This window comes from Pseudophryne corroboree, unplaced genomic scaffold (genome assembly GCF_028390025.1).
Source record: "Pseudophryne corroboree isolate aPseCor3 unplaced genomic scaffold, aPseCor3.hap2 scaffold_368, whole genome shotgun sequence".
NCBI classification, from domain to species: Eukaryota; Metazoa; Chordata; class Amphibia; order Anura; family Myobatrachidae; genus Pseudophryne; species Pseudophryne corroboree.
In genome coordinates this window covers 156,862-180,834 of record NW_026970020.1, presented here as the reverse complement: position 1 = coordinate 180,834, position 23,973 = coordinate 156,862, and the positions used below count along the sequence as shown (strand labels likewise).

General features: G+C 46.2%; 26 non-coding genes and 5 pseudogenes across 26 annotated transcripts; 24 read left to right on the top strand and 7 right to left on the bottom strand.

The window, feature by feature from the left end:
* Window positions 1–3,632: 3,632 nt before the first annotated feature.
* Window positions 3,633–3,706, bottom strand: TRNAN-AUU (transfer RNA asparagine (anticodon AUU)). The gene has a single exon. It is a non-coding gene; the product is annotated as a tRNA-Asn (tRNA).
* Window positions 3,707–6,545: 2,839 nt separating this feature from the next.
* Window positions 6,546–6,709, top strand: LOC135021186 (U1 spliceosomal RNA). The gene has a single exon (XR_010218481.1). It is a non-coding gene; the product is annotated as a U1 spliceosomal RNA (small nuclear RNA).
* Window positions 6,710–6,861: 152 nt separating this feature from the next.
* Window positions 6,862–6,996, top strand: LOC135021229 (U1 spliceosomal RNA; annotated as a pseudogene).
* Window positions 6,997–7,695: 699 nt separating this feature from the next.
* LOC135021255 (U1 spliceosomal RNA) lies at window positions 7,696–7,859 on the top strand. Its single transcript, XR_010218531.1, has one exon. It is a non-coding gene; the product is annotated as a U1 spliceosomal RNA (small nuclear RNA).
* A 152-nt stretch (window positions 7,860–8,011) lies between these two features.
* On the top strand, window positions 8,012–8,174 carry LOC135021202 (U1 spliceosomal RNA). The gene has a single exon (XR_010218497.1). It is a non-coding gene; the product is annotated as a U1 spliceosomal RNA (small nuclear RNA).
* A 671-nt stretch (window positions 8,175–8,845) lies between these two features.
* Window positions 8,846–9,009, top strand: LOC135021254 (U1 spliceosomal RNA). Its single transcript, XR_010218530.1, has one exon. It is a non-coding gene; the product is annotated as a U1 spliceosomal RNA (small nuclear RNA).
* A 152-nt stretch (window positions 9,010–9,161) lies between these two features.
* Window positions 9,162–9,324, top strand: LOC135021210 (U1 spliceosomal RNA). Its single transcript, XR_010218501.1, has one exon. It is a non-coding gene; the product is annotated as a U1 spliceosomal RNA (small nuclear RNA).
* Window positions 9,325–9,995: 671 nt separating this feature from the next.
* Window positions 9,996–10,159, top strand: LOC135021252 (U1 spliceosomal RNA). Its single transcript, XR_010218529.1, has one exon. It is a non-coding gene; the product is annotated as a U1 spliceosomal RNA (small nuclear RNA).
* Window positions 10,160–10,311: 152 nt separating this feature from the next.
* Window positions 10,312–10,474, top strand: LOC135021199 (U1 spliceosomal RNA). Its single transcript, XR_010218494.1, has one exon. It is a non-coding gene; the product is annotated as a U1 spliceosomal RNA (small nuclear RNA).
* A 671-nt stretch (window positions 10,475–11,145) lies between these two features.
* Window positions 11,146–11,309, top strand: LOC135021184 (U1 spliceosomal RNA). Its single transcript, XR_010218479.1, has one exon. It is a non-coding gene; the product is annotated as a U1 spliceosomal RNA (small nuclear RNA).
* A 152-nt stretch (window positions 11,310–11,461) lies between these two features.
* On the top strand, window positions 11,462–11,615 carry LOC135021227 (U1 spliceosomal RNA; annotated as a pseudogene).
* A 680-nt stretch (window positions 11,616–12,295) lies between these two features.
* LOC135021261 (U1 spliceosomal RNA) lies at window positions 12,296–12,459 on the top strand. The gene has a single exon (XR_010218537.1). It is a non-coding gene; the product is annotated as a U1 spliceosomal RNA (small nuclear RNA).
* Window positions 12,460–12,611: 152 nt separating this feature from the next.
* LOC135021208 (U1 spliceosomal RNA) lies at window positions 12,612–12,747 on the top strand (annotated as a pseudogene).
* A 698-nt stretch (window positions 12,748–13,445) lies between these two features.
* LOC135021251 (U1 spliceosomal RNA) lies at window positions 13,446–13,609 on the top strand. Its single transcript, XR_010218528.1, has one exon. It is a non-coding gene; the product is annotated as a U1 spliceosomal RNA (small nuclear RNA).
* A 152-nt stretch (window positions 13,610–13,761) lies between these two features.
* Window positions 13,762–13,924, top strand: LOC135021221 (U1 spliceosomal RNA). The gene has a single exon (XR_010218510.1). It is a non-coding gene; the product is annotated as a U1 spliceosomal RNA (small nuclear RNA).
* A 646-nt stretch (window positions 13,925–14,570) lies between these two features.
* On the top strand, window positions 14,571–14,734 carry LOC135021268 (U1 spliceosomal RNA). Its single transcript, XR_010218544.1, has one exon. It is a non-coding gene; the product is annotated as a U1 spliceosomal RNA (small nuclear RNA).
* Window positions 14,735–14,886: 152 nt separating this feature from the next.
* LOC135021226 (U1 spliceosomal RNA) lies at window positions 14,887–15,040 on the top strand (annotated as a pseudogene).
* Window positions 15,041–15,720: 680 nt separating this feature from the next.
* LOC135021260 (U1 spliceosomal RNA) lies at window positions 15,721–15,884 on the top strand. Its single transcript, XR_010218536.1, has one exon. It is a non-coding gene; the product is annotated as a U1 spliceosomal RNA (small nuclear RNA).
* Window positions 15,885–16,036: 152 nt separating this feature from the next.
* On the top strand, window positions 16,037–16,172 carry LOC135021207 (U1 spliceosomal RNA; annotated as a pseudogene).
* Window positions 16,173–16,870: 698 nt separating this feature from the next.
* On the top strand, window positions 16,871–17,034 carry LOC135021250 (U1 spliceosomal RNA). Its single transcript, XR_010218527.1, has one exon. It is a non-coding gene; the product is annotated as a U1 spliceosomal RNA (small nuclear RNA).
* A 152-nt stretch (window positions 17,035–17,186) lies between these two features.
* LOC135021220 (U1 spliceosomal RNA) lies at window positions 17,187–17,349 on the top strand. The gene has a single exon (XR_010218509.1). It is a non-coding gene; the product is annotated as a U1 spliceosomal RNA (small nuclear RNA).
* A 646-nt stretch (window positions 17,350–17,995) lies between these two features.
* Window positions 17,996–18,159, top strand: LOC135021267 (U1 spliceosomal RNA). The gene has a single exon (XR_010218543.1). It is a non-coding gene; the product is annotated as a U1 spliceosomal RNA (small nuclear RNA).
* A 152-nt stretch (window positions 18,160–18,311) lies between these two features.
* On the top strand, window positions 18,312–18,474 carry LOC135021224 (U1 spliceosomal RNA). The gene has a single exon (XR_010218513.1). It is a non-coding gene; the product is annotated as a U1 spliceosomal RNA (small nuclear RNA).
* Window positions 18,475–19,145: 671 nt separating this feature from the next.
* On the top strand, window positions 19,146–19,309 carry LOC135021249 (U1 spliceosomal RNA). The gene has a single exon (XR_010218526.1). It is a non-coding gene; the product is annotated as a U1 spliceosomal RNA (small nuclear RNA).
* A 152-nt stretch (window positions 19,310–19,461) lies between these two features.
* On the top strand, window positions 19,462–19,624 carry LOC135021197 (U1 spliceosomal RNA). Its single transcript, XR_010218492.1, has one exon. It is a non-coding gene; the product is annotated as a U1 spliceosomal RNA (small nuclear RNA).
* A 1,457-nt stretch (window positions 19,625–21,081) lies between these two features.
* LOC135021212 (U1 spliceosomal RNA) lies at window positions 21,082–21,244 on the bottom strand. The gene has a single exon (XR_010218503.1). It is a non-coding gene; the product is annotated as a U1 spliceosomal RNA (small nuclear RNA).
* Window positions 21,245–21,396: 152 nt separating this feature from the next.
* On the bottom strand, window positions 21,397–21,560 carry LOC135021244 (U1 spliceosomal RNA). The gene has a single exon (XR_010218521.1). It is a non-coding gene; the product is annotated as a U1 spliceosomal RNA (small nuclear RNA).
* Window positions 21,561–22,235: 675 nt separating this feature from the next.
* Window positions 22,236–22,398, bottom strand: LOC135021211 (U1 spliceosomal RNA). Its single transcript, XR_010218502.1, has one exon. It is a non-coding gene; the product is annotated as a U1 spliceosomal RNA (small nuclear RNA).
* A 152-nt stretch (window positions 22,399–22,550) lies between these two features.
* LOC135021193 (U1 spliceosomal RNA) lies at window positions 22,551–22,714 on the bottom strand. Its single transcript, XR_010218487.1, has one exon. It is a non-coding gene; the product is annotated as a U1 spliceosomal RNA (small nuclear RNA).
* Window positions 22,715–23,385: 671 nt separating this feature from the next.
* LOC135021223 (U1 spliceosomal RNA) lies at window positions 23,386–23,548 on the bottom strand. Its single transcript, XR_010218512.1, has one exon. It is a non-coding gene; the product is annotated as a U1 spliceosomal RNA (small nuclear RNA).
* A 152-nt stretch (window positions 23,549–23,700) lies between these two features.
* LOC135021266 (U1 spliceosomal RNA) lies at window positions 23,701–23,864 on the bottom strand. The gene has a single exon (XR_010218542.1). It is a non-coding gene; the product is annotated as a U1 spliceosomal RNA (small nuclear RNA).
* Between the last annotated feature and the right edge of the window lie 109 nt (window positions 23,865–23,973).

The window sequence follows — 23,973 nt, the reverse complement described above, 5'->3', positions numbered from 1 at the left end:
AATCACTGAATCAAATCTAACTCTGATTACATCAGAGAAGGCCAGGTACCCTACACCATCACAGGGGGTATGAAATTTGACTTGTCTACTTAAAGATCACCAAAATCTGATAACAAGGTCAATTAGGTCCCTGGGTGGGATTGAACCACCAACCTTTTGGTTAATAGCCGTACATACTAACTGATTGCGCCACAGAGACACTTTGCGAAAGTTCATACTGACAAAGGCTAATAAGCATTCATCTAAAACGTTTCCTAGAAAAACTTTAAAAAGTCAATAATCTGGAGAGTTTTTGTAAGATGTTTCTTCCATCAACCAACGAAGAAACACATTGGTACTTTCCCATGATGAGTGAGTGCTTCAGGATCTCTTGCACTTACATGTGCAGCAGAGTACTGCAATGGAAGCATGCTGGGCCCATAACCCAGAGGTAGGCAGATTGAAACTATCCTCTGCTATATGCATTTTTTTTTGTTAATTAAAGTAATCCAAAACTGGGATTGATATTTTGTCTCTTTTATTTTTACTTAAAGTACAATAACTTTTACCATTTTAATTTGTTTTAATAGTATATTGACAGTATTGTTTTCTTTCAAAAATCCACTTCATTTTCTTTACCCTATTATTAAAATGGTAATTGACAAAAACAAACTACATTGTCACCAGAAGAGCAATACAAAATGTACAAGTGATATATTAAAATCATCTTTCCAGCTTGAATTTCAATGATGCATTGGGGCAACGATTTTGTGAGAAACATCTTCACCCTTAAATAAAGATTTTCTTAATTCCTTACCTGTGTGCTAATTAGATATCACCTTGTTTTCATATTAAACAGACTTCCACATGAGAAAGCAGCAAGGATGCAGTGGCGTTAATGTTTCCTGGTGTCAACCTGTATTATTTCAGTAGACATTGAAATGAGGATGCATCTTGCTGCCTTTCCAATGAAGCAAGTTTAATTTAGTAATAGGTGAAAAACCATCCTTACAAAGGTGTTAATCAGAGACTTGGCTTTGTGGACACTTTTCAGAGAACAAATTTGTTAGCATAAAAATAAAGCCAGAAAATAAAGAGCTGTTTAATCACTCAATTGGATTTTTCTGCCAGCATATTTTTTTTCTCTGCAACCCACTGCTAAATTGTGCTTCCTAGATGTTTTTATAAAATCACTGAATCAAATCTAACTCTGATTACATCAGAGAAGGCCAGGTACCCTACACCATAACAGGGGGTATGAAATTTAACTTGTCTACTTAAAGATCACCAAAATCTGATAACAAGGTCAATTAGGTCCCTGGGTGGGATTGAACCACCAACCTTTTGGTTAATAGTCGTACACACTAACTGATTGCGCCACAGAGACACTTTGCAAAAGTTCATACTGACAAAGGCTAATAAGCATTCATCTAAAACGTTTCCTAGAAAAACTTTAAAATGTCAATAATCTGGAGAGTTTTTGTAAGATGTTTCTTCTATCAACCAACAAAGAAACACATTGGTACTTTCCCATGATGAGTGAGTGCTTCAGGATCTCTTGCACTTACATGTGCAACAGAGTACAGCAATGGAAGCATGCTGGGCCCATAACCCAGAGGTAGGCAGATTGAAACTATCCTCTGCTATATGCATTTTTTTGTTTGTTAATTAAAGTAATCCAAAACTGGGATTGATATTTTGGCTCTTTTATTTTTACTTAAAGTACAATAACTTTTACCATTTTGATTTGTTTTAATAGTATATTGACAGTATTGTTTTCTTTCAAAAATCCACTTAATTTTCTTTACCCTATTATTAAAATGGTAATTGACAAAAACAAACTACATTGTCACCAGAAGAGCAATACAAAATGTACAAGTGATATATTAAAATCATCTTTCCAGCTTGAATTTCAATGATGCATTGGGGCAACGATTTTGTGAGAAACATCTTCACCCTTAAATAAAGATTTTCTTAATTCCTTACCTGTGTGCTAATTAGATATCACCTTGTTTTCACATTAAACAGACTTCCACATGAGAAAGCAGCAAGGATGCAGTGGCGTTAATGTTTCCTGGTGTCAACCTGTATTATTTCAGTAGACATTGAAATGAGGATGCATCTTGCTGCCTTTCCAATGAAGCAAGTTTAATTTAGTAATAGGTGAAAAACCATCCTTACAAAGGTGTTAATCAGAGACTTGGCTTTGTGGACACTTTTCAGAGAACAAATTTGTTAGCATAAAAATAAAGCCAGAAAATAAAGAGCTGTTTAATCACTCAATTGGATTTTTCTGCCAGCATATTTTTTTTCTCTGCAACCCACTGCTAAATTGTGCTTCCTAGCTGTTTTTATAAAATCACTGAATCAAATCTAACTCTGATTACATCAGAGAAGGCCAGGTACCCTACACCATAACAGGGGGTTTGAAATTTTGACTTGTCTACTTAAAGATCACCAAAATCTGATAACAAGGTCAATTAGGTCCCTGGGTGGGATTGAACCACCAACCTTTTGGTTAATAGCCGTACATACTAACTGATTGCGCCACAGAGACACTTTGCAAAAGTCCATACTGACAAAGGCTAATAAGCATTCATCTAAAACGTTTCCTAGAAAAACTTTAAAAAGTCAATAATCTGGAGAGTTTTTGTAAGATGTTTCTTCCATCAACCAACGAAGAAACACATTGGTACTTTCCCATGATGAGTGAGTGCTTCAGGATCTCTTGAACTTACATGTGCAGCAGAGTACTGCAATGGAAGCATGCTGGGCCCATAACCCAGAGGTAGGCAGATTGAAACTATCCTCTGCTATATGCATTTTTTTTTGTTAATTAAAGTAATCCAAAACTGGGATTGAAATTTTAGTCTCTTTTATTTTTACTTAAAGTACAATAACTTGTACCATTTTAATTTGTTTTAATAGTATATTGACAGTATTGTTTTCTTTCAAAAATCCACTTCATTTTCTTTACCCTATTATTAAAATGGTAATTGACAAAAACAAACTACATTGTCACCAGAAGAGCAATACAAAATGTACAAGTGATATATTAAAATCATCTTTCCAGCTTGAATTTCAATGATGCATTGGGTCAACAATTTTGTGAGAAACATCTTCACCCTTAAATAAAGATTTTCTTAATTCCTTACCTGTGTGCTAATTTGATATCACCTTGTTTTCACATTAAACAGACTTCCACATGAGAAAGCAGCAAGGATGCAGTGGCGTTAATGTTTCCTGGTGTCAACTTGTATTATTTCAGTAGACATTGAAATGAGGATGCATCTTGCTGCCTTTCCAATGAAGCAAGTTTAATTTAGTAATAGGTGAAAAACCATCCTTACAAAGGTGTTAATCAGAGACTTGGCTTTGTGGACACTTTTCAGAGAACAAATTTGTTAGCATAAAAATAAAGCCAGAAAATGAAGAGCTGTTTAATCACTCGATTGGATTTTTCTGCCAGCATATTTTTTTTCTCTGCAACCCACTGCTAAATTGTGCTTCCTAGCTGTTTTTTATAAAATCACTGAATCAAATCTAACTCTGATTACATCAGAGAAGGCCATGTACCCTACACCATAAGAGGAGGTTTGAAATTTTGACTTGTCTACATAAATATCACCAAAATCTGATCACAAGGTTAATTACGTCCCTGGGTGGGATTGAACCACCAACCTTTTGGTTAATAGCCAAACACACTAACCGATTGCGCCACAGAGACACTTTGCAAAAAGTACATACTGACAAAGGCTAATAAGCATTCATCTAAAACGTTTCCTAGAAAAACTTTAAAAAGTCAATAATCTGGAGAGTTTTTGTAAGATGTTTCTTCCATCAACCAACGAAGAAACACATTGGTACTTTCCCATGATGAGTGAGTGCTTCAGGATCTCTTGCACTTACATGTGCAGCAGAGTACTGCAATGGAAGCATGCTGGGCCCATAACCCAGAGGTAGGCAGATTGAAACTATCCTTTGCTATATGCATTTTTTTTTGTTAATTTAAGTAATCAAAACTGGGATTGATATTTTTGCTCTTTTATTTTTACTTAAAGTACAATAACTTTTACCATTTTAATTTGTTTTAATAGTATATTGACAGTATTGTTTTCTTTCAAAAATCCACTTCATTTTCTTTACCCTATTATTAAAATGGTAATTGACAAAAACAAACTACATTGTCACCAGAAGAGCAATACAAAATGTACAAGTGATATATTAAATTCATCTTTCCAGCTTGAATTTCAATGATGCATTGGGTCAACAATTTTGTGAGAAACATCTTCACCCTTAAATAAAGATTTTCTTAATTCCTTACCTGTGTGCTAATTAGATATCACCTTGTTTTCACATTAAACAGACTTCCACATGAGAAAGCAGCAAGGATGCAGTGGCGTTAATGTTTCCTGGTGTCAACCTGTATTATTTCAGTAGACATTGAAATGAGGATGCATCTTGCTGCCTTTCCAATGAAGCAAGTTTAATTTAGTAATAGGTGAAAAACCATCCTTACAAAGGTGTTAATCAGAGACTTGGATTTGTGGACACTTTTCAGAGAACAAATTTGTTAGCATAAAAATAAAGCCAGAAAATGAAGAGCTGTTTAATCACTCAATTGGATTTTTCTGCCAGCATATTTTTTTTCTCTGCAACCCACTGCTAAATTGTGCTTCCTAGCTGGTTTTTATAAAATCACTGAATCAAATCTAACTCTGATTACATCAGAGAAGGCCAGGTACCCTACACCATAAGAGGAGGTTTGAAATTTTGACTTGTCTAATTAAATATCTCCAAAATCTGATCACAAGGTCAATTACATCCCTGGGTGGGATTGAACCACCAACCTTTTGGTTAAAAACCGAACACACTAACCAATTGCGCCACAGAGACACTTTGCAAACAGTACATACTGACAAAGGCTAATAAGCATACATCTAGAACGTTTCCTAGAAAAACATTAAAAAATCAATAATCTGGAGAGTTTTTGTAAGATGTTTCTTCCATCAACCAATGAATAAACACATTGGTACTTTCCCATGATGAGTGAGTGCTTCAGGATCTCTTGCACTTACATGTGCAGCAGAGTACTGCAATGGAAGAATGCTGGACCCATAACCCAGAGGTAGGCAGATTGAAACTATCCTTTGCTATATGCATTTTTTTTTGTTAATTTAAGTAATCAAAACTGGGATTGATATTTTTGCTCTTTTATTTTTACTTAAAGTACAATAACTTTTACCATTTTAATTTGTTTTAATAGTATATTGACAGTATAGTTTTCTTTCAAAAATCCACTTAATTTTCTTTACCCTATTATTAAAATGGTAATTGACAAAAAAAACTACATTGTCACCAGAAGAGCAATACAAAATGTACAAGTGATATATTAAAATCATCTTTCCAGCTTGAATTTCAATGATGCATTGGGGCAACAATTTTGTGAGAAACATCTTCACCCTTAAATAAAGATTTTCGTAATTTCTTACCTGTGTGCTAATTAGATATCACCTTGTTTTCACATTAAACAGACTTCCACATGAGAAAGCAGCAAGGATGCAGTGGCGTTAATGTTTCCTGGTGTCAACCTGTATTATTTCAGTAGACATTGAAATGAGGATGCATCTTGCTGCCTTTCCAATGAAGCAAGTTTAATTTAGTAATAGGTGAAAAACCATCCCTACAAAGGTGTTAATCAGAGACTTGGCTTTGTGGACACTTTTCAGAGAACAAATTTGTTAGCATAAAAATAAAGCCAGAAAATGAAGAGCTGTTTAATCACGCAATTTGATTTTTTTGCCAGCATATTTCTTTTTCTCTGCAACCCACTGCTAAATTGTGCTTCCTAGATGTTTTTATAAAATTACTGAATCAAATCTAACTCTGATTACATCAGAGAAGGCCAGGTACCCTACACCATAACAGGGGGTTTGAAATTTTGACTTGTCTACTTTAAGATCACCAAAATCTGATAACAAGGTCAATTAGGTCCCTGGGTGGGATTGAACCACCAACCTTTTGGTTAATAGCCGTACATACTAACTGATTGCGCCACAGAGACCCTTTTACTTGCCTTACAGAGCAGCTCTGGAGCTGTTACAGTGCCCAGCTGCTGCAAGAAATCAGCTTGAATGCTTAAGGGGCTGGGGCATAGCCAACATGAGCCCCACACCGAAGGAGGGTGGAGGTGTTTAATGCGAACTAGGGGTCATCCAAGCGCCGCAAAAGGCCGCCATGCCCTGCACGCCCCTTTTCTCTTTTCATATGCAGACGAGGGTTGAAGCCAACTTTGACCCACTGCTTGGATGACATCACCATATGCAAATCCATCTGCTGCAGGCCTTCCCCCAAGAATGCTTGCACTAGTTGTTGCATTTGGTTTGTTGTTTGGGGGTGCTTCAGTATTAGGCAGCCTTCTGCCCTCCCATGTTCATCTGAAAATATGTGTTCTCCCTGCAGTTGTTGTCCCCAGATGAGAGTTCCCTTGTGCTGCCTCAGTTGAATCTCCTTTACTTGACAGAGATGTGCCTGAGCAGTGGCCCTCCCCAGCTCTATCCCAAATCATACTTATTTTGCATAGGAGATACCATGGTCATGAAGATTGTTCTCCCAGGGTGAGGTTCATTCATTGCATTCTGGGTATGCTGACCCCTATGATTTCCACAAATGTGGGAAACTCGACTGCATTATTTGTGGTAGTGGGGGACTGTGTTTGTGCTTTCCTCTGGTCAGCTCTGGTAAAAGTCAGATTTCTTTGTCTCAGATCTTCCTCTAGCCTTGTTCTTTTTTCTAGAGTTCCCTTGCGCTGCCTCAGTTGGATCTCCTTCACTTGACAGGGGGGTACCCGAGCAGCAACCCTCCCCAGCTCTAGCCCAACTCCTACTTACCTGCCAGGTGAGATACTATGATCATGAAGGTGCTTCTCCCAGGGCAAGGCTCACCCATTGCACTCTGGGTGTGCTGCTCCTGCGATTTCCCCAAATGTGGGAAACTTGACTGCATAATTTGATTTTCCCCTGGTCGGCTCTCGTATAATTCAGATCTCTTTGTCTCAGGTCTCTCTCCAGCCTAGTTTGCTGTCTGTTTCCACTTCTCTTTTCTTGAGCCGCTCCCTTCTATGCCCTAGCGCACTATCCTGACTTCTCCCGTCTGCTTACTTTGTGCTTTCCATTGCACAATGCAAACTACAGGTAGTACTGCAGGGCCCACACCCTTTTACTTGCCTTACAGAGCAGCTCTGGGGCTGTTACAGTGCCCAGCTGCTGCAAGAAATCAGCTTGAATGCTTCAGGGGCTGGGGCATAGCCAACATGAGCCCCACACCGAAGGAGGGTGAAGGTGTTTAATGCGAACTAGGGGTCATCCAAGCGCCGCAAAAGGCTGCCATGCCCTGCACGCCCCTTTTCTCTTTTCATATGCAGACGAGGGTTGAAGCCAACTTTGACCCACTGCTTGGATGGCATTACCATATGCAAATCAATCTGCTGCAGGCCTTCCCCCAGGAATGCTTGCACTAGTTGTTGCATTTGGTTTGTTGTTTGGGGGTGCTTCAGTATTAGGCAGCCTTCTGCCCTCCCATGTTCATCTGAAAATATGTGTTCTCCCTGCAGTTGTTGTCCCCAGATGAGAGTTCCCTTGTGCTGCCTCAGTTGAATCTCCTTTACTTGACAGAGATGTGCCTGAGCAGCGGCCCTCCCCAGCCCTATCTCAAATCATACTTATTTTGCATAGGAGATACCATGGTCATGAAGATTGTTCTCCCAGGGTGAGGTTCATTCATTGCATTCTGGGTATGCTGACCCCTGTGATTTCCCCAAATGTGGGAAACTCGACTGCATTATTTGTGGTAGTGGGGGACTGTGTTTGTGCTTTCCTCTGGTCAGCTCTGGTAAAAGTCAGATTTCTTTGTCTCAGATCTTCCTCTAGCCTTGTTCTTCTTTCGAGAGTTCCCTTGTGCTGCTTCAGTTGGATCTCCTTCACTTGACAGGGGGGTGCCCGAGCAGCGACCCTCCCCAGCTCTAGCCCAACTCCTACTTACCTGCCAGGTGAGATACTATGATCAGGAAGGTGCTTCTCCCAGGGCAAGGCTCACCCATTGCACTCTGGGTGTGCTGCTCCTGCGATTTCCCCAAATGTGGGACACTTGACTGCATAATTTGTGTTTCCTCTGGTCGGCTCTCGTATAATTCAGATCTCTTTGTCTCAGGTCTCTCTCCAGCCTAGTTTGCTGTCTGTTTCCACTTCTCTTTTCTTGAGCCGCTCCCTTCTATGCCCTTGCGCACTATCCTGACTTCTCCCGTCTGCTTACTTTGTGCCTTCCTACGCACAATGCGAACTACAGGTAGTGCTGCAGGGCCCACACTCTTTTACTTGCCTTACAGAGCAGCTCTGGAGCTGTTACAGTGCCCAGCTGCTGCAAGAAATCAGCTTGAATGCTTCAGGGGCTGGGGCATAGCCAACATGAGCCCCACACCGAAGGAGGGTGGAGGTGTTTAATGCGAACTAGGGGTCATCCAAGCGCCGCAAAAGGCCGCCATGCCCTGCACGCCCCTTTTCTCTTTTCATATGCAGACGAGGGTTGAAGCCAACTTTGACCCACTGCTTGGATGACATCACCATATGCAAATCCATCTGCTGCAGGCCTTCCCCCAGGAATGCTTGCACTAGTTGTTGCATTTGGTTTGTTGTTTGGGGGTGCTTCAGTATTAGGCAGCCTTCTGCCCTCCCATGTTCATCTGAAAATATGTGTTCTCCCTGCAGTTGTTGTCCCCAGATGAGAGTTCCCTTGTGCTGCCTCAGTTGAATCTCCTTTACTTGACAGAGATGTGCCTGAGCAGCGGCCCTCCCCAGCCCTATCCCAAATCATACTTATTTTGCATAGGAGATACCATGGTCATGAAGATTGTTCTCCCAGGGTGAGGTTCATTCATTGCATTCTGGGTATGCTGACCCCTGTGATTTCCCCAAATGTGGGAAACTCGACTGCATTATTTGTGGTAGTGGGGGACTGTGTTTGTGCTTTCCTCTGGTCAGCTCTGGTAAAAGTCAGATTTCTTTGTCTCAGATCTTCCTCTAGCCTTGTTCTTCTTTCGAGAGTTCCCTTGTGCTGCCTCAGTTGGATCTCCTTCACTTGACAGGGGGGTGCCCGAGCAGCGACCCTCCCCAGCTCTAGCCCAACTCCTACTTACCTGCCAGGTGAGATACTATGATCAGGAAGGTGCTTCTCCCAGGGCAAGGCTCACCCATTGCACTCTGGGTGTGCTGCTCCTGCGATTTCCCCAAATGTGGGACACTTGATTGCATAATTTGTGTTTCCTCTGGTCGGCTCTCGTATAATTCAGATCTCTTTGTCTCAGGTCTCTCTCCAGCCTAGTTTGCTGTCTGTTTCCACTTCTCTTTTCTTGAGCTGCTCCCTTCTATGCCCTTGCGCACTATCCTGACTTCTCCCGTCTGCTTACTTTGTGCCTTCCAACGCACAATGCGAACTACAGGTAGTGCTGCAGGGCCCACACCCTTTTAGTTGCCTTACAGAGCAGCTCTGGAGCTGTTACAGTGCCCAGCTGCTGCAAGAAATCAGCAGGAATGCTTCAGGGGCTGGGGCATTGCCAACATGAGCCCCACACCGAAGGAGGGTGGGGGTGTTTAATGCGAACTAAGGGTCATCCAAGCGCCGCAAAAGGCCGCCATGCCCTGCATACCCCTTTTCTCTTTTCATATGCAGATGAGGGTTCCAGCCAACTTTGGCCCACTGCTTGGATGACATCACTGTATGCAAATCCGTCTTCTGCAGACCTTCCCCCAGGAATGCTTGTACTAGTTGTTGCATTTGGTTTGTTGTTTGGGGGTGCTTCAGTATTAGGCAGCCTTCTGCCCTCCCATGTTCATTTGAAAATATGTGTTCTCCCTGCAGTTGTTGTCCCCAGATGAGAGTTCCCTTGTGCTGCCTCAGTTGAATCTCCTTTACTTGACAGATATATGCCTGAGCAGCGGCCCTCCCCAGCCCTATCCCAAATCATACTTATTTTGCATAGGAGATACCATGGTCATGAAGATTGTTCTCCCAGGGTGAGGTTCATTCATTGCATTCTGGGTATGCTGACCCCTGTGATTTCCCCAAATGTGGGAAACTCGACTGCATTATTTGTGGTAGTGGGGGACTGTGTTTGTGCTTTCCTCTGGTCAGCTCTGGTAAAAGTCAGATTTCTTTGTCTCAGATCTTCCTCTAGCCTTGTTCTTCTTTCGAGAGTTCCCTTGTGCTGCCTCAGTTGGATCTCCTTCACTTGACAGGGGGGTGCCCGAGCAGCGACCCTCCCCAGCTCTAGCCCAACTCCTACTTACCTGCCAGGTGAGATACTATGATCAGGAAGGTGCTTCTCCCAGGGCAAGGCTCACCCATTGCACTCTGGGTGTGCTGCTCCTGCGATTTCCCCAAATGTGGGACACTTGACTGCATAATTTGTGTTTTCTCTGGTCGGCTCTCGTATAATTCAGATCTCTTTGTCTCAGGTCTCTCTCCAGCCTAGTTTGCTGTCTGTTTCCACTTCTTTTTTCTTGAGCCGTTCCCTTCTATGCCCTTGCGCACTATCCTGACTTCTCCCGTCTGCTTACTTTGTGCCTTCCAACGCACAATGCGAACTACAGGTAGTGCTGCAGGGCCCACACCCTTTTACTTGCCTTACAGAGCAGCTCTGGAGCTGTTACAGTGCCCAGCTGCTGCAAGAAATCAGCTTGAATGCTTCAGGTGCTGGGGCATAGCCAACATGAGCCCCACACCGAAGGAGGGTGGAGGTGTTTAATGCGAATTAGAAGTCATCCAAGCGCCGCAAAAGGCCGCCATGCCCTGCACATCCCTTTTTTCTTTTCATATGCAGACGAGGGTTGAAGCCAACTTTGACCCACTGCTTGGATGACATCACCATATGCAAATCCATCTGCTGCAGGCCTTCCCCCAGGAATGCTTGCACTAGTTGTTGCATTTGGTTTGTTGTTTGGGGGTGCTTCAGTATTAGGCAGCCTTCTGCCCTCCCATGTTCATCTGAAAATATGTGTTCTCCCTGCAGTTGTTGTCCCCAGATGAGAGTTCCCTTGTGCTGCCTCAGTTGAATCGCCTTTACTTGACAGAGATGTGCCTGAGCAGCGGCCCTCCCCAGCCCTATCCCAAATCATACTTATTTTGCATAGGAGATATCATGGTCATGAAGATTGTTCTCCCAGGGTGAGGTTCATTCATTGCATTCTGGGTATGATGACCCCTGTGATTTCCCCAAATGTGGGAAACTCGACTGCATTATTTGTGGTAGTGGGGGACTGTGTTTGTGCTTTCCTCTGGTCAGCTCTGGTAAAAGTCAGATTTCTTTGTCTCAGATCTTCCTCTAGCCTTGTTCTTCTTTCGAGAGTTCCCTTGTGCTGCCTCAGTTGGATCTCCTTCACTTGACAGGGGGGTGCCCGAGCAGCGACCCTCCCCAGCTCTAGCCCAACTCCTACTTACCTGCCAGGTGAGATACTATGATCATGTAGGTGCTTCTCCCAGGGCAAGGCTCACCCATTGCACTCTGGGTGTGCTGCTTCTTTGATTTCCCCAAATGTGGGAAACTTAACTGCATAATTTGTGTTTCCCATGGTCGGCTCTCATATAATTCAGATCTCTTTGTCTCAGGTCTCTCTTCAGCCTAGTTTGCTGTCTGTTTCCACTTCTCTTTTCTTGAGCCGCTCCCTTCTATGCCCTTGCGCACTATCCTGACTTCTCCCATCTGCTTACTTTGTGCCTTCCAACGCACAATGCGAACTACAGGTAGTGCTGCAGGGCCCACACCCTTTTACTTGCCTTACAGAGCAGCTCTGGAGCTGTTACAGTGCCCAGCTGCTGCAAGAAATCAGCTTGAATGCTTCAGGGGCTGGGGCATAGCCAACATGAGCCCCACACCGAAGGAGGGTGGAGGTGTTTAATGCGAACTAGGGGTCATCCAAGCGCCGCAAAAGGCCGCCATGCCCTGCACGCCCCTTTTCTCTTTTCATATGCAGATGAGGGTTGAAGCCAACTTTGACCCACTGCTTGGATGACATCACCATATGCAAATCCATCTGCTGCAGGCCTACCCCCAGGAATGCTTGTACTAGTAGTTGCATTTGGTTTATTGTTTGGGGCTGCTTCAGTATTAGGCAGCCTTCTGCCCTTCCATGTTCATCTGAAAATATGTGTTCTCCCTGCAGTTGTTGTCCCCAGATGAGAGTTCCCTTGTGCTGCCTCAGTTGAATCGCCTTTACTTGACAGAGATGTGCCTGAGCAGCGGCCCTCCCCAGCCCTATCCCAAATCATACTTATTTTGCATAGGAGATATCATGGTCATGAAGATTGTTCTCCCAGGGTGAGGTTCATTCATTGCATTCTGGGTATGCTGACCCCTGTGATTTCCCCAAATGTGGGAAACTCGACTGCATTATTTGTGGTAGAGGGGGACTGTGTTTGTGCTTTCCTCTGGTCAGCTCTGGTAAAAGTCAGATTTCTTTGTCTCAGATCTTCCTCTAGCCTTGTTCCTCTTTCGAGAGTTCCCTTGTGCTGCCTCAGTTGGATCTCCTTCACTTGACAGGGGGGTGCCCGAGCAGCGACCCTCCCCAGCTCTAGCCCAACTCCTACTTACCTGCCAGGTGAGATACTATGATCATGAAGGTGCTTCTCCCAGGGCAAGGCTCACCCATTGCACTCTGGGTGTGCTGCTCCTGCAATTTCCCCAAATGTGGGACACTTGACTGCATAATTTGTGTTTCCCCTTGTCGGCTCTCGTATAATTCAGATCTCTTTGTCTCAGGTCTCTCTCCAGCCTAGTTTGCTGTCTGTTTCCACTTCTCTTTTCTTGAGCCGCTCCCTTCTATGCCCTTGCGCACTATCCTGACTTCTCCCGTCTGCTTACTTTGTGCCTTACAATGCACAATGCAAACTACAGGTAGTGCTGCAGGGCCCACACCCTTTTACTTGCCTTACAGAGCAGCTCTGGAGCTGTTACAGTGCCCAGCTGCTGCAAGAAATCAGCTTGAATGCTTCAGGGGCTGGGGCATAGCCAACATGAGCCCCACACCGAAGGAGGGCGGAGGTGTTTAATGCGAACTAAGGGTCATCCAAGCGCCGCAAAAGGCCGCCATGCCCTGCACACCCCTTTTCTCTTTTCATATGCAGACGAGGGTAGAAGCCAACTTTGACCCACTGCTTGGATGGCATTACCATATGCAAATCAATCTGCTGCAGGCCTTCCCCCAGGAATGCTTGCACTAGTTGTTGCATTTGGTTTGTTGTTTGGGGGTGCTTCAGTATTAGGCAGCCTTCTGCCCTCCCATGTTCATCTGAAAATATGTGTTCTCCCTGCAGTTGTTGTCCCCAGATGAGAGTTCCCTTGTGCTGCCTCAGTTGAATCTCCTTTACTTGACAGAGATGTGCCTGAGCAGCGGCCCTCCCCAGCCCTATCCCAAATCATACTTATTTTGCATAGGAGATACCATGGTCATGAAGATTGTTCTCCCAGGGTGAGGTTCATTCATTGCATTCTGGGTATGCTGACCCCTGTGATTTCCCCAAATGTGGGAAACTCGACTGCATTATTTGTGGTAGTGGGGGACTGTGTTTGTGCTTTCCTCTGGTCAGCTCTGGTAAAAGTCAGATTTCTTTGTCTCAGATCTTCCTCTAGCCTTGTTCTTCTTTCGAGAGTTCCCTTGTGCTGCCTCAGTTGGATCTCCTTCACTTGACAGGGGGGTGCACGAGCAGCGACCCTCCCCAGCTCTAGCCCAACTCCTATTTACCTGCCAGGTGAGATACTATGATCAGGAAGGTGCTTCTCCCAGGGCAAGGCTCACCCATTGCACTCTGGGTGTGCTGCTCCTGCGATTTCCCCAAATGTGGGACACTTGACTGCATAATTTGTGTTTCCTCTGGTCGGCTCTCATATAATTCAGATCTCTTTGTCTCAGGTCTTTCTCCAGCCTAGTTTGCTGTCTGTTTCCACTTCTCTTTTCTTGAGCCGCTCCCTTCTATGCAGTTGCGCACTATCCTGACCTCTCCCGTCTGCTTACTTTGTGCCTTCCAACGCACAATGCATACTACAGGTAGTGCTGCAGGGCCCACACCCTTTTACATGCTTTACAGAGCAACTCTGGAGCTGTTACAGTGCCCAGCTGCTGCAAGAAATCATCTTGAATGCTTCAGGGGCTGGGGCATAGCCAACATGAGCCCCACACCGAAGGAGGGGTCATCCAAGCGCCACAAAAGGACACCATGCCCTGCACATCCCTTTTTTCTTTTCATATGCAGACGAGGGTTGAAGCCAACTTTGACCCACTGCTTGGATGACATCACCATATGCAAATCCATCTGCTGCAGGCCTTCCCCCAGGAATGCTTGCACTAGTTGTTGCATTTGGTTTGTTGTTTGGGGGTGCTTCAGTATTAGGCAGCCTTCTGCCCTCCCATGTTCATCTGAAAATATGTGTTCTCCCTGCAGTTGTTGTCCCCAGATGAGAGTTCCCTTGTGCTGCCTCAGTTGAATCTTCTTTACTTGACAGAGATGTGCCTGAGCAGCGGCCCTCCCCAGCCCTATCCCAAATCATACTTATTTTGCATAGGAGATACCATGGTCATGAAGATTGTTCTCCCAGGGTGAGGTTCATTCATTGCATTCTGGGTATGCTGACCCCTGTGATTTCCCCAAATGTGGGAAACTCGACTGCATTATTTGTGGTAGTGGGGGACTGTGTTTGTGCTTTCTTCTGGTCAACTCTGGTAAAAATCAGATTTCTTTGTCTCAGATCTTCCTCTAGCCTTGTTCTTCTTTCGAGAGTTCCCTTGTGCTGCCTCAGTTGGATCTCCTTCACTTGACAGGGGGGTGCCCGAGCAGCGACCCTCCCCAGCTCTAGCCCAACTCCTACTTACCTGCCAGGTGAGATACTATGATCATGTAGGTGCTTCTCCCAGGGCAAGGCTCACCCATTGCACTCTGGGTGTGCTGCTTCTTTGATTTCCCCAAATGTGGGAAACTTAACTGCATAATTTGTGTTTCCCATGGTCGGCTCTCATATAATTCAGATCTCTTTGTCTCAGGTCTCTCTTCAGCCTAGTTTGCTGTCTGTTTCCACTTCTCTTTTCTTGAGCCGCTCCCTTCTATGCCCTTGCGCACTATCCTGACTTCTCCCATCTGCTTACTTTGTGCCTTCCAACGCACAATGCGAACTACAGGTAGTGCTGCAGGGCCCACACCCTTTTACTTGCCTTACAGAGCAGCTCTGGAGCTGTTACAGTGCCCAGCTGCTGCAAGAAATCAGCTTGAATGCTTCAGGGGCTGGGGCATAGCCAACATGAGCCCCACACCGAAGGAGGGTGGAGGTGTTTAATGCGAACTAGGGGTCATCCAAGCGCCGCAAAAGGCCGCCATGCCCTGCACGCCCCTTTTCTCTTTTCATATGCAGATGAGGGTTGAAGCCAACTTTGACCCACTGCTTGGATGACATCACCATATGCAAATCCATCTGCTGCAGGCCTACCCCCAGGAATGCTTGTACTAGTAGTTGCATTTGGTTTATTGTTTGGGGCTGCTTCAGTATTAGGCAGCCTTCTGCCCTTCCATGTTCATCTGAAAATATGTGTTCTCCCTGCAGTTGTTGTCCCCAGATGAGAGTTCCCTTGTGCTGCCTCAGTTGAATCGCCTTTACTTGACAGAGATGTGCCTGAGCAGCGGCCCTCCCCAGCCCTATCCCAAATCATACTTATTTTGCATAGGAGATATCATGGTCATGAAGATTGTTCTCCCAGGGTGAGGTTCATTCATTGCATTCTGGGTATGCTGACCCCTGTGATTTCCCCAAATGTGGGAAACTCGACTGCATTATTTGTGGTAGAGGGGGACTGTGTTTGTGCTTTCCTCTGGTCAGCTCTGGTAAAAGTCAGATTTCTTTGTCTCAGATCTTCCTCTAGCCTTGTTCCTCTTTCGAGAGTTCCCTTGTGCTGCCTCAGTTGGATCTCCTTCACTTGACAGGGGGGTGCCCGAGCAGCGACCCTCCCCAGCTCTAGCCCAACTCCTACTTACCTGCCAGGTGAGATACTATGATCATGAAGGTGCTTCTCCCAGGGCAAGGCTCACCCATTGCACTCTGGGTGTGCTGCTCCTGCAATTTCCCCAAATGTGGGACACTTGACTGCATAATTTGTGTTTCCCCTTGTCGGCTCTCGTATAATTCAGATCTCTTTGTCTCAGGTCTCTCTCCAGCCTAGTTTGCTGTCTGTTTCCACTTCTCTTTTCTTGAGCCGCTCCCTTCTATGCCCTTGCGCACTATCCTGACTTCTCCCGTCTGCTTACTTTGTGCCTTACAATGCACAATGCAAACTACAGGTAGTGCTGCAGGGCCCACACCCTTTTACTTGCCTTACAGAGCAGCTCTGGAGCTGTTACAGTGCCCAGCTGCTGCAAGAAATCAGCTTGAATGCTTCAGGGGCTGGGGCATAGCCAACATGAGCCCCACACCGAAGGAGGGCGGAGGTGTTTAATGCGAACTAAGGGTCATCCAAGCGCCGCAAAAGGCCGCCATGCCCTGCACACCCCTTTTCTCTTTTCATATGCAGACGAGGGTAGAAGCCAACTTTGACCCACTGCTTGGATGGCATTACCATATGCAAATCAATCTGCTGCAGGCCTTCCCCCAGGAATGCTTGCACTAGTTGTTGCATTTGGTTTGTTGTTTGGGGGTGCTTCAGTATTAGGCAGCCTTCTGCCCTCCCATGTTCATCTGAAAATATGTGTTCTCCCTGCAGTTGTTGTCCCCAGATGAGAGTTCCCTTGTGCTGCCTCAGTTGAATCTCCTTTACTTGACAGAGATGTGCCTGAGCAGCGGCCCTCCCCAGCCCTATCCCAAATCATACTTATTTTGCATAGGAGATACCATGGTCATGAAGATTGTTCTCCCAGGGTGAGGTTCATTCATTGCATTCTGGGTATGCTGACCCCTGTGATTTCCCCAAATGTGGGAAACTCGACTGCATTATTTGTGGTAGTGGGGGACTGTGTTTGTGCTTTCCTCTGGTCAGCTCTGGTAAAAGTCAGATTTCTTTGTCTCAGATCTTCCTCTAGCCTTGTTCTTCTTTCGAGAGTTCCCTTGTGCTGCCTCAGTTGGATCTCCTTCACTTGACAGGGGGGTGCACGAGCAGCGACCCTCCCCAGCTCTAGCCCAACTCCTATTTACCTGCCAGGTGAGATACTATGATCAGGAAGGTGCTTCTCCCAGGGCAAGGCTCACCCATTGCACTCTGGGTGTGCTGCTCCTGCGATTTCCCCAAATGTGGGACACTTGACTGCATAATTTGTGTTTCCTCTGGTCGGCTCTCATATAATTCAGATCTCTTTGTCTCAGGTCTTTCTCCAGCCTAGTTTGCTGTCTGTTTCCACTTCTCTTTTCTTGAGCCGCTCCCTTCTATGCAGTTGCGCACTATCCTGACCTCTCCCGTCTGCTTACTTTGTGCCTTCCAACGCACAATGCAAACTACAGGTAGTGCTGCAGGGCCCACACCCTTTTACATGCTTTACAGAGCAACTCTGGAGCTGTTACAGTGCCCAGCTGCTGCAAGAAATCATCTTGAATGCTTCAGGGGCTGGGGCATAGCCAACATGAGCCCCACACCGAAGGAGGGGTCATCCAAGCGCCACAAAAGGACACCATGCCCTGCACATCCCTTTTTTCTTTTCATATGCAGACGAGGGTTGAAGCCAACTTTGACCCACTGCTTGGATGACATCACCATATGCAAATCCATCTGCTGCAGGCCTTCCCCCAGGAATGCTTGCACTAGTTGTTGCATTTGGTTTGTTGTTTGGGGGTGCTTCAGTATTAGGCAGCCTTCTGCCCTCCCATGTTCATCTGAAAATATGTGTTCTCCCTGGAGTTGTTGTCCCCAGATGAGAGTTCCCTTGTGCTGCCTCAGTTGAATCTTCTTTACTTGACAGAGATGTGCCTGAGCAGCGGCCCTCCCCAGCCCTATCCCAAATCATACTTATTTTGCATAGGAGATACCATGGTCATGAAGATTGTTCTCCCAGGGTGAGGTTCATTCATTGCATTCTGGGTATGCTGACCCCTGTGATTTCCCCAAATGTGGGAAACTCGACTGCATTATTTGTGGTAGTGGGGGACTGTGTTTGTGCTTTCTTCTGGTCAACTCTGGTAAAAATCAGATTTCTTTGTCTCAGATCTTCCTCTAGCCTTGTTCCTCTTTCGAGAGTTCCCTTGTGCTGCCTCAGTTGGATCTCCTTCACTTGACAGGGGGGTACCCGAGCAGCGACCCTCCCCAGCTCTAGCCCAACTCCTACTTACCTGCCAGGTGAGATACTATGATCATGTAGGTGCTTCTCCCAGGGCAAGGCTCACCCATTGCACTCTGGGTGTGCTGCCCCTGTGATTTCCCCAAATGTGGGAAACTTGACTGCATAATTTGTGTTTACCCTGGTCGTCTCTCGTATAATTCAGATCTCTTTGTCTCAGGTCTCTCTCCAGCCTAGTTTGCTGTCTGTTTCCACTTCTCTTTTCTTGAGCCGCTCCCTTCTATGCCCTTGCGCACTATCCTGACTTCTCCCGTCTGCTTACTTTGTGCCTTCCAACACACAATGCAAACTACAGGTAGTGCTGCAGGGCCCACACCCTTTTACTTGCCTCACAGAGCAGCTCTGGAGCTGTTACAGTACCCAGCTGCTGCAAGAAATCAGCTTGAATGCTTCAGGGGCTGGGGCATTGCCAACATGAGCCCCACACCGAAGGAGGGTGGAGGTGTTTAATGCGAACTAAGGGTCACCCAAGCGCCGCAAAAGGCCGCCATGCCCTGCACGCCCCTTTTCTCTTTTCATATGCAGACGAGGGTTGAAGCCAACTTTGACCCACTGCTTGGATGGCATTACCATATGCAAATCAATCTGCTGCAGGCCTTCCCCCAGGAATGCTTGCACTAGTTGTTGCATTTGGTTTGTTGTTTGGGGGTGCTTCGGTATTAGGCAGCCTTCTGCCCTCCCATGTTCATCTGAAAATATGTGTTCTCCCTGCAGTTGTTGTCCCCAGATGAGAGTTCCCTTGTGCTGCCTCAGTTGAATCTCCTTTACTTGACAGAGATGTGCCTGAGCAGCGGCCCTCCCCAGCCCTATCCCAAATCATACTTATTTTGCATAGGAGATACCATGGTCATGAAGATTGTTCTCCCAGGGTGAGGTTCATTCATTGCATTCTGGGTATGCTGACCCCTGTGATTTCCCCAAATGTGGGAAACTCGACTGCATTATTTGTGGTAGTGGGGGACTGTGTTTGTGCTTTCCTCTGCTCAGCTCTGGTAAAAGTCAGATTTCTTTGTCTCAGATCTTCCTCAAGCCTTGTTCTTCTTTCGAGAGTTCCCTTGTGCTGCCTCAGTTGGATCTCCTTCACTTGACAGGGGGGTGCCCGAGCAGCGACCCTCCCCAGCTCTAGCCCAACTCCTACTTACCTGCCAGGTGAGATACTATGATCAGGAAGGTGCTTCTCCCAGGGCAAGGCTCACCCATTGCACTCTGGGTGTGCTGCTCCTGCGATTTCCCCAAATGTGGGAAACTTGACTGCATAATTTGTGTTTCCTCTGGTCGGCTCTCGTATAATTCAGATCTCTTTGTCTCAGGTCTTTCTCCAGCCTAGTTTGCTGTCTGTTTCCACTTCTCTTTTCTTGAGCCGCTCCCTTCTATGCCCTTGCGCACTATCCTGACCTCTCCCGTCTGCTTACTTTGTGCCTTCCAACGCACAATGCATACTACAGGTAGTGCTGCAGGGCCCACACCCTTTTACATGCTTTACAGAACAGCTCTGGAGCTGTTACAGTGCCCAGCTGCTGCAAGAAATCATCTTGAATGCTTCAGGGGCTGGGGCATAGCCAACATGAGCCCCACACCGAAGGAGGGTGGAGATGTTTAATGCGAATTAAGGGTCATCCAAGCGCCACAAAAGGACGCCATGCCCTGCACATCCCTTTTTTCTTTTCATATGCAGACGAGGGTTGAAGCCAACTTTGACCCACTGCTTGGATGACATCACCATATGCAAATCCATCTGCTGCAGGCCTTCCCCCAGGAATGCTTACACTAGTTGTTGCATTTGGTTTGTTGTTTGGGGGTGCTTCAGTATTAGGCAGCCTTCTGCCCTCCCATGTTCTGTCTGCCGGAAAGAGAGATACAATGTAGGTTTTAAATCTAGGATCGAGCACGGCGGCCAAAATGTAGTGCTCTGATTTCAACAGATTGAATCCTGGTTAAGCAAATTAAGGGCTCCATCCACAAGTCCCACATGCCTAGTTGAATCGCTCTGTTTTAGCTCCTCCTTCAATGTCTCCAGCTTCTTCTGCAAAAGCCTGATGAGGGGAATGACCTGACTCAGGCTGGCAGTGTCTGAACTGACTTCACGTGTGGAAAGTTCAAAGGGTTGCAGAACCTTGCACAACGTTGAAATCATTCTCCACTGCGCTTGAGTCAGGTGCATTCCCCCTCCTTTGCCTATATCGTGGGCAGATGTATAGGCTTGAATGGCATGTCTCAGGGTCATTGCAGTGTGTGGCATAATGTATCACGGACATTGCGGTGTGTGTCATAATGTGTCAGGCATTACGGTGTGTGGTATACTATATCACGGGCATTGTGGAATGTGGTATAATGTCTCAGGGTCATTGCAGTGTGGCATAATACATAACGGGCATTGCGATGTGTGGCATAGGGTATAACGGGCAGGTCATTGCGGTATGTGTCACAGGCATTACGGTGTATGGTATACTATATCACGGGCATTGTGGTATAATGTCTCAAGGTCATTGCAGTGTGTGGCATAATGTGTCACAGGCATTGTATGTGCTATAATGTATCGGGCATTGCAGTGTGTGGCATAATGTATCACGGACATTGCGGTGTGTGTCATAATGTGTCACAGACTTTAAAAAGTCAATAATCTGGAGAGTTTTTGTAAGATGTTTCTTCCATCAATCAACGAAGAACATTCAAGGGCATAGAAGGGAGCGGCTCAAGAAAAGAGAAGTGGAAACAGACAGCAAACTAGGCTGGAGAAAGACCTGAGACAAAGAGATCTGAATTATATGAGAGCCGACCAGAGGAAACACAAATTATGCAGTCAAGTGTCCCACATTTGGGGAAATCGCAGGAGCAGCACACCCAAAGTGCAATGGGTGAGCCTTGCCCTGGGAGAAGCACCTTCCTGATCATAGTATCTCACCTGGCAGGTAAATAGGAGTTGGGCTAGAGCTGGGGAGGGTCGCTGCTCGTGCACCCCCCTGTCAAGTGAAGGAGATCCAACTGAGGCAGCACAAGGGAACTCTCGAAAGAAGAACAAGGCTAGAGGAAGATCTGAGACAAAGAAATCTGACTTTTACCAGAGCTGACCAGAGGAAAGCACAAACACAGTCCCCCACTACCACAAATAATGCAGTTGAGTTTCCCACATTTGGGGAAATCACAGGGGTCAGCATACCCAGAATGCAATGAATGAACCTCACCCTGGGAGAACAATCTTCATGACCATGGTATCTCCTATGCAAAATAAGTATGATTTGGGATAGGGCTGGGGAGGGCCGCTGCTCAGGCACATCTCTGTCAAGTAAAGGAGATTCAACTGAGGCAGCACAAGGGAACTCTCATCTGGGGACAACAACTGCAGGGAGAACACATATTTTCAGATGAACATGGGAGGACAGAAGGCTGCCTAATACTGAAGCACCCCCAAACAACAAACCAAATGCAACAACTAGTGCAAGCATTCCTGGGGGAAGGCCTGCAGCAGATTGATTTGCATATGGTAATGCCATCCAAGCAGTGGGTCAAAGTTGGCTTCAACCCTCGTCTGCATATCAAAAAAGAGAAAAGGGGCGTGCAGGGCATGGCGGCCTTTTGCGGCGCTTGGATGACCCCTAGTTCGCATTAAACACCTCCACCCTCCTTCGGTGTGGGGCTCATGTTGGCTATGCCCCAGCCCCTGAAGCATTCAAGCTGATTTCTTGCAGCAGCTGGGCACTGTAACAGCTCCAGAGCTGCTCTGTAAGGCAAGTAAAAAAGGGTGTGGGCCCTGCAGCACTACCTGTAGTTTGCATTGTGCATTGGAAGGCACAAAGTAAGCAGACGGGAGAAGTCAGGATAGTGCACAAGGGCATAGAAGGGAGCGGCTCAAGAAAAGAGAAGGGGAAACAGACAGCAAACGAGGCTGGAGAGAGACCTGAGACAAAGAGATCTGAATTATACGAGAGCCGACCAGGGGAAACACAAATTATGCAGTCAAGTGTCCCACATTTGGGGAAATTGCAGGTGTAGCACACCCAGAGTGCAATGGGTGAGCCTTGCCCTGGGAGAAGCACCTTCATGATCATAGTATCTCACCTGGCAGGTAAGTAGGAGTTGGGCTAGAGCTGGGGAGGGTCGCTGCTCGGGCACCCCCCTGTCAAGTGAAGGAGATCCAACTGAGGCAGCACAAGGGAACTCTTGAAAGAGGAACAAGGCTAGAGGAAGATCTGAGACAAAGAAATCTGACTTTTACCAGAGCTGACCAGAAGAAAGCACAAACACAGTCCCCAACTACCACAAATAATGCTGTCGAGTTTCCCACATTTGGGGAAATCACAGGGGTCAGCATACCCAGAATGCAATGAATGAACCTCACCCTGGGAGAACAATCTTCATGACCATGGTATCTCCTATGCAAAATAAGTATGATTTGGGATAGGGCTGGGGAGGGCCGCTGCCCAGGCACATCTCTGTCAAGTAAAGGAGATTCAACTGAGGCAGCACAAGGGAACTCTCATCTGGGGACAACAACTGCAGGGAGAACACATATTTTCAGATGAACATGGGAGGGCAGAAGGCTGCCTAATACTGAAGCACCCCCAAACAACAAACCAAATGCAACAACTAGTGTAAGCATTCCTGGGGGAAGGCCTGCAGCAGATGGATTTGCATATGGTGATGTCATCCAAGCAGTGGGTCAAAGTTGGCTTCAACCCTCGTCTGCATATGAAAAGAAAAAAGGGATGTGCAGGGCATGGCGTCCTTTTGTGGCGCTTGGATGACCCTTAATTCGCATTAAACATCTCCACCCTCCTTCGGTGTGGGGCTCATGTTGGCTATGCCCCAGCCCCTGAAGCATTCAAGATGATTTCTTGCAGCAGCTGGGTACTGTAACAGCTCCAGAGCTGCTCTGTGAGGCAAGTAAAAGGGTGTGGGCCCTGCAGCACTACCTGTAGTTTGCATTGTGTGTTGGAAGGCACAAAGTAAGCAGACGGGAGAAGTCAGGATAGTGCGCAAGGGCATAGAAGGGAGCGGCTCAAGAAAAGAGAAGTGGAAACAGACAGCAAACTAGGCTGGAGAGAGACCTGAGACAAAGAGATCTGAATTATACGAGAGACGACCAGGGTAAACACAAATTATGCAGTCAAGTTTCCCACATTTGGGGAAATCACAGGGGCAGCACACCCAGAGTGCAATGGGTGAGCCTTGCCCTGGGAGAAGCACCTACATGATCATAGTATCTCACCTGGCAGGTAAGTAGGAGTTGGGCTAGAGCTGGGGAGGGTCGCTGCTCGGGTACCCCCCTGTCAAGTGAAGGAGATCCAACTGAGGCAGCACAAGGGAACTCTCGAAAGAGGAACAAGGCTAGAGGAAGATCTGAGACAAAGAAATCTGATTTTTACCAGAGTTGACCAGAAGAAAGCACAAACACAGTCCCCCACTACCACAAATAATGCAGTCGAGTTTCCCACATTTGGGGAAATCACAGGGGTCAGCATACCCAGAATGCAATGAATGAACCTCACCCTGGGAGAACAATCTTCATGACCATGGTATCTCCTATGCAAAATAAGTATGATTTGGGATAGGGCTGGGGAGGGCCGCTGCTCAGGCACATCTCTGTCAAGTAAAGAAGATTCAACTGAGGCAGCACAAGGGAACTCTCATCTGGGGACAACAACTGCA